The sequence below is a fragment of the Mixophyes fleayi genome, chromosome 2 (assembly GCF_038048845.1).
Source record: "Mixophyes fleayi isolate aMixFle1 chromosome 2, aMixFle1.hap1, whole genome shotgun sequence".
In the NCBI taxonomy this organism is placed as follows: Eukaryota; Metazoa; Chordata; class Amphibia; order Anura; family Limnodynastidae; genus Mixophyes; species Mixophyes fleayi.
This window is the reverse complement of record NC_134403.1, coordinates 33,653,341-33,660,907: the sequence shown is the minus strand read 5'-3', so window position 1 is coordinate 33,660,907 and position 7,567 is coordinate 33,653,341.

Sequence of the window (7,567 nt, the reverse complement as noted above, 5' to 3'; positions counted from 1 at the left end):
AGTAACATTTGTATTTTGCAAACACCTATCGGCATGCTGGAAACTTTCAGACAAATTTTCTGCAGAGTTAGAATCATCCACTGATACCGCAGCGCTGTACAGAGAACTCATTCACATCAGTCCCTGCTCCATTGGAGCTTACAGTCTAAATTCCCTAATATACACACAGACAGAGAGAGAGAGAGTGATTAGGGTCAATTTTGATAGCAGCCAATTAACCTACTAGTATGTTTTTGTTTTTTTTGGAGTGTGGGAGGAAACCGGAGCACCCGGAGGAAACCCGTGCAAACGCGGGGAGAACATACAAACTCCACACAGATAAGGTAATGGCTGGGAATTGAACTCATGATCCCAGCATTGTGAGGCAGAAGTGCTAACCACTGAGCCACCGTGCTGCCCCAATATTACTAATATTGTTTGTGTCTAGTTTCAATTAGCATTTTGTTTATGCAATTTCATAACTCCAAACGTCTTCTGCTAATCAATGCCACAACCAGACATATATCATACTTACCAAAAGGCAGTTTCCATTTATGCTGACACAATGCTTGATTGGATTTTGTTCATTAAGCGAAAATGGCCAAAGTGGTTTCAAAGTTTCAAATTAATGAATGAATAATTTACGTTGGATCTAGCCAATATTTTAACACAGTCAACAAGTCATAATTTGCAGTAAATTAAAGTGGTTTCTTGTGTATTGTAGCTGTGGATATAATTAACACAGCAATTCATAGTAAATACTGTATCATATCTGCAGTTCCATGGAAATATTTTAGTTTAGGGATGTGGTTTCCTATCTGCAATTATTTTTACCTTAACAAACAAGCAATCTTGTTACTTTAAATAATCACTATAGGATTCCAAATCCTATCCCTTTACTATATTGTATGGGAGCTTTGCTATACGGTTCATTTTGATGTGTGACCTCTTGCATGCAACCGTGAGCCAAAATGGTACGTGATTGGTAGGATGAAAATGTAACAGCCGATGACACAGTGGGCAAGACAATGGTTATGAAACTGACACAATCACAAGAGACAGCGACAGAGGTAGTTGGTCACATATGTATCTTGATGTCACATTATTTGTGACTTTAACACATGGTTCTATGCCAGGAATTGCAGGTTAGAATCACCCAGTACTCCGTGGTGAAGAATGGTATAGGTAATGTGTATAGGAAAATTTTAGCGGTGTCTTACAAGTGTCTTGATCTTTTTGGGGAAATTTGACATTTGAAGAATCAATATTATGGAAATTGTATGCAATTTTATTTTAAACATACTGTAGTTTTATGAAAGGTATGGCTGAAATCTCAACTGAAAGAGCTGAAGCAGCTATCTCTGTCATATTTTTCTCATGCTATCAACAACTTGTTATTTTCAGTGCTGCAAAGAATAGAAGGTACTGAAAATTAGTATACAAAACCAAGCACAATCTGATAGTGTAATGAATACGATATTCGAGAAGGAATTAAGTTTCCAGAATGGAAAGAACCAGGAACAAGCCAAGCTCAGTACAGGCAGAAGTGGGGTGTAGTTAAACAAGCCACAGTCAGTACAGGACCAGAGATATAGTCAATAATATGCTGCTTTGGTACACAGGTAACAACAGTAGAAGTAGCGAGGCAAGACCGCAAAGGTTTAATGCACAATGACCAGGTATAAGTAGTCTGGTTTTTGCACCTCCGACCACTAGAGGTCTCTGTATTTGTAAACTTACCCTTTAATTTTCCCTATTCCAAGATGGCCAGTGTGGCATCAAAGAGAGGCCATCTTGGATCCTGTTTGGGCCTATAATAGGCAGTTCCTGGATCAGACATGTGCTGAGCATTCTGCCTGCTCAGCTCCTGCTACTTGCCACACTTCCCTGCATCCGTGACTACCCGCTTGTGTACTGAACCAGCAAACATTTGACTACCCGCTTGTTTACCTTCCCGTAAATGTCTGACTACCTGCTTGTGCACTGACTTGCTAAATGTCTGATTACTCTCTGTATATCTGTTTGGCCATTGGACTTCGGGTAATACCACCAGTATCGTTACACCAGGCAAGTGTAACAGGAAGTTCTTGAAAGAAGGCTAGTATACAAATTGGGCAGCACAGTGGCGAAGTGGTTAGCACTTCCACCTCACAGCACTGGGGTCATGAGTTCAATTCCCGACCACGGCCATATCTGTGTGGAGTTTGTATGTTCTCCCCATGTTTGCGTGGGTTTCCCCCGGGTGCACCAGTTTCCTCCCACACTCCAAAAACATACTGGTAGGTTAATTGGCTTCTATCAAAATTGACCCTAGTCTCTCTCTCTCTCCCTCTCTGTGTGTGTTTGTTAGGGAATTTAGACTGTAAGCTCCAATGGGGCAGGGACTAATGTGAATGAGTTCTATGTACAGCGCTGCGGAATCAGTGGTGCTATATAAATAAATGGTGATGATTGAACAATGAATTCTGGATTCCACCAGCAAATTCTATAGTAGAATGTCAGGTCATTCATAAGTGAACTGAAGCTCAAAAGTCTGCGTAGGTTTTCTTCCCACACTCCAAAAGCATACTGGTAGGTTAATTAGCTGCTATCAAAATTGACCCTAGTCTTTCTCTCTCTCTGTCTGTATGTGTGTGTATGTTAGGGAATTTAGACTGTAAGCTCCAATGGGGCAGGGACTGATGTGAGTGAGTTCTCTGTACAGCGCTGCGGAATCAGTGGCTATATCAATAAATGGTGATGATGATGATGAAATTTGAACATTTCCTATATTCTTGATCTGTGGAACTAATTAGTTGAAAGAAAATACTAATTGGGTTTCTTAGCAGTACTCGGGGACATTGGCCTGCAGTCCAAGGGATCCGAAAATCTGAGCCTACTCATGTTTTATTGTTCAATGTGAAATCGAAGCAATAATCACTTAAAACTTAGCTCTAAAGCTTCTGTAAAACCTATTTGGTGATTTCTCATTTAACCATTGAGCCCTCAATATTCACATGTAGTGAATAATTAGAGTGGAACAGGTAGACCTGTGACGAGCATCCAGATCTATGTACAATTTGGCCTCAAACATATGTGACCAGGATGGACTGATTTGGTTATTCGGCACTCATGGAGACAGTTGAATCCCAGGTAGTGTGGTCAGACAATGAGAGTTGACTCATGAAGAGACTGTGGTCATCATTCAACCTCATTTTCCACCAGACCTGATCAGATGTTGATAATGAATGGTAGATGTACTGTAACCAAACACCATGTGATTTACAGCCAATCAGGTCATTTTTAGACCCTAAAAAAATGATATCATGTATAGGCAACTTAAGATCTAATATATTTACATTTTTGTTTTGGCAGATTTTAAAGTATGTATTTCCCCCCACCCCCCAAATTGCCCTATTAATCAAACTCCTAGTTCACTTAGCTGAAAACTAATCCTATACTAAATTATGTTACAGACACAGCTGACTGTACACAATAATGGATTATGATTAAAAATTCTACAGTGCTATTGTAATTACACAAATAATTACATGAAGAGCATTGTGGGTTCTGCCGATTTAAAATCCAATCCAGCCAAAACGAAGCAAAACTCGAGGCTGTAATTTGCTATAAGTACGGCTGTAATTTAACTTTAATTCGAAAAGGACGATAACATTCATGTTAACTTATTTTCTGAAAAGAATTAAAAGTGAGAAAAGTCAGCACACAAAGAGATACTGTGGAGTACAGGCAGGTCAATATCGCAGTAATACCAATTTCAGTCTCTTCTCTGTTGACCACACGGCTCAGTGAGCATGATTTTCCATTGTAAATTGATGCTATTTCTTATCTGCTACAAGTGGAACTTTTAAAGAATTGATATTAAATAGTTCTCTCTCTTCCCAGATGTCCTTTCAAAACTCCAGCATGACACTGATTTAGAGAAAAAAAAGAGTGTTCTTAAAGCTCGAGTACAAACTCGATCAGATTTGAAATATTGTACTCGCTCGTGACAATATATTGTTTTACCCCATTAGGATTAAAGTCTTCCAGCGTGTCATCTATATAATGTTCTCCATTGTCCCAAGACAATCATATTCAAAACTTGTCATTTCTCAGTATTCTTTTGTCTTCTTTCTTTTGTCAAGTGATGAAAATGAAAAGGAAAATTCATAACACCACGTTCATGTCAACCTTTTGTTTCTTTATCTCTAGGGCAAAAATGCCTAAAATTAAATGTTTGTACTAAATGTATTGACATGAAAGAATCTTTAAAAGAAAAACAACAGTGTTTAACTTTTCTTCAGCCGAAACAAATAATTATTTTCTTTAAAAATCCCAGTAATACGTACTTATAGGCTGTTATATTTTCTTGTTCTCTTGATGCTATTTCTTAATTTCCTCTCATCATCATCATCATTTATTTATATAGCGCCAACATATTCCGTAGTGCTTTACAATGGGGGACAAACACAGTAAACTAATAAACAGACTGGGTAAAACAGACAAAGAGGTGAGAAGGTCCTGCTCACAAGCAGTGGCGGATCCAGGGGGGGGCGACCGGGGTGACCGCCCCCCCCCAGCAGACACTTGCTGCCGACGGCTGCACAGTATGTGCAGGTCCGTCCAGCCGTGACAGGCAGGGACAGTGTGCTGCCCGGTTGCTCTGACTGTGTTTAAAACACAATCAGAGCAGCCGGGCAGCACACTGTCCCTGCCTGTCACGGCTGGACGGACCTGCACATAGTGTGCAGCCATCGGCAGCCTAAGATGTTAGAAAGGGGCGGGGCCTAAATCGTCCCCCCCCCCCCTAAATCGCCCCGGGTACAGCATTTTTCTAGATCCGCCCCGCTCACAAGTTTACAATCTATGGGACAATGGGAGTTTGATACATGAGGTTAAGTCTACATTTTGCATTTCGGCCCAGCCAGACTGCAAAGGTAAAAGTGACTCATAAGCTAAATGATCCTGTCACACAACAATGTTGGTCAGGGGGTAGTTGTCTAGTGTGAAATTGTGTAATCGATTGTAATATGGTCAATATGTTGTCAATTAGAGAAACCTAACAGAACAGTGCTGGATCTAGACTAGTAAATGAAGTTAAATCATAATCCATGACGAAAAAATAATCCATGAATCAATTAATTATTCAAAATTCAGGGCAGAATGAAAGACTTAAACATAATTGACTTGTTAAAAATGTATAAACTTTAATGACACTAAACAATCTGGACACTAGAAAATACAATAAAACATGTAAAAATAAGAACAGACAAATATAATTCCTCACACTGCCACCTTGGAAATATCATCACTAGAGATGCTCAAAATTGTTTCAAAGAAGTTTTGCAAAAAAGTCTCAAACTTTATATAGACTAAAAGAATTTGAGCTAAGTTCGAGCAATGTGAATAAGTTGATCCATGCTCAAGCCGGTTTAACCATGATTCCAAACTATACCGTTCGATACCACAGTATGCAAAAAGTGCAGACAAAATGATGTTAAATAAACATTGGTGAGTTCCTTGCTGAACTCATATGACTCTAGTGACTTTCCAACCACAAGGAGGGACAGCCCCACTTTTGGACTAAAATCTCCCAGTCCATTTTCCTTCCACTTTGTCTCTTTTTAGGCCTGATGTATTGTTTTGATTTGCATGGATGCAAAAGTGGCTCCCAAAAGATTGTTGCTTTATTCTAAATTCACAATTGTGCCCCCCTTGTTTGTTACTATATTGTTCTTGTGATTTGCGTTGTTAGCAGGTGTGCATAGAATTTTGTCTTTTATAATCTTTTTTACCTGACATTTTGTTATGACATGTCTTTGCCACAAAGTTTAGCTATACTGGCTCACAGTACTAGAGCCTTGTGTTAGATTCCAACCAGAGTGGTATCTCTGTGTAATTTGTATGTACTCCCCATGTTTGTATGGGTCCACCCTCACCTTTAAAGCTCTTAGTCAATCTTCCTCTCCCTACATCTCCAATCTCATCTCTACCTACACACCTACCCGCCCCCTCCGCTCTGCCTGTGACCGCCGCCTCACTGCTTCACTGATCACCTCTTCTAACTCCCGTCTCCAGGACTTTGCCAGGGCTGCTCCCCTGCTGTGGAACGATCTTCCACGTTCCATCAGGTTAGCATCTACTCTCAAAGGCTTCAAGCATGCCCTTAAGACTCATTTCTTTATTCAAGTCTATCAGTCCTCCTTCTAACTCCCTTGTCCGGCTCTCTCCCCCAGTTAGTACCACCCTATTTGTGTCTCCCCCTTCCCTTTAGGATATAAGCTCTCATGAGCAGGACTCTATTTCCTTGTGTGCTCCTTCTACTATTCCATCACCCTCTGTACCTCTTGGCCTGCTTCCCTAGTCCTATTTTCTTAAGCTTCGGCCTATTTCTCGCTGATTTCTACCATCACTTTCACTCATTGTCCCAGTAATAATTTGATTTGCATTACCCTGTTACCTGTGTCTGTGTGTATATTATTGTTCATTTTTTGTTATCATATCATGTTGTGTCATGGCTCACTGTTTTCTGCATGTCATATACGGCGCTGCGGACCCTTTGTGGCACCTTATAAATTAAAGATAATAATAAATAATAATCCTATGGTCCAAAATTATACTGATTGGCAAATGGCTTCTTTCTCAATTGGCCCTAGACCGCTTGTGTTCTTGTGGTAGTGAAATTAGATTGTTAGCTCCGCTGTGGCTGGAACTGTAAGGAATGCACACACACATACTGCACACAGCTCTGGACACTTTTTTGATTGTAAATAAACAATAACAATAAGAACACAATACTTTACTCTTTATGTTTGTTCTGTAATTGTAGTAAGAACAATTGAATCATTAAAAGAAAACATAATTTCTCAGTCAACCAATATTAATGACAGGGCTTTAATTCTGCATTATGCACAGTGTAGCACAAACTGGGAGTTGTGTCTGTGCTTGCATAGTGCGTCTGTCAACGATTCTCTTTCATTTGCCAAAAAATATTTATATACTTTTGGGTACAAAAAACTTTACAGTTCAGAACATAAAAACTATACGGCTATGATCAAGTTCTGCTGCAGGATATGGTTTAACAGAGGTCAGAAAGGACTGTACAATTTATAGCAACTACTGTATGCTCTGCTCTCAGAATCGGTACGGCTGTGGGATGTACTGTGGAAGAGGGATGTGGCTAGTGGCTAGTGACTTGCGACATAAAAGGATCTAAAGTTATTTTCCTCATAATCTCAGCTATTATCATTAGAACAGTGAAAAGGTATTCTGACATTGGAAACACACTAGTGGGAAAAGCTTATGACATTATAGTCAGACACTGAAGTCCTGTGACCTATATGACACTGTTAGCATTGTCCTTTATTTTCAATCTAACTAGTATTTTCTGCATTGATGCACACTATTTATTCAGACTATATTCCTTGCTCCAATGGAGCTTACAGCCGGATATTCCTATCACAGACGCACCTACCCACCTATATGCATATAGAACTAGGCTCTATTACTGCAAGGCAGCAAAGATAAGCATGGTGGCTCTGTGTCACCCAGCAATGCTAAGATTATTATTATAATTGATCTTTATTTATAGGGCGCCACAAGTTTT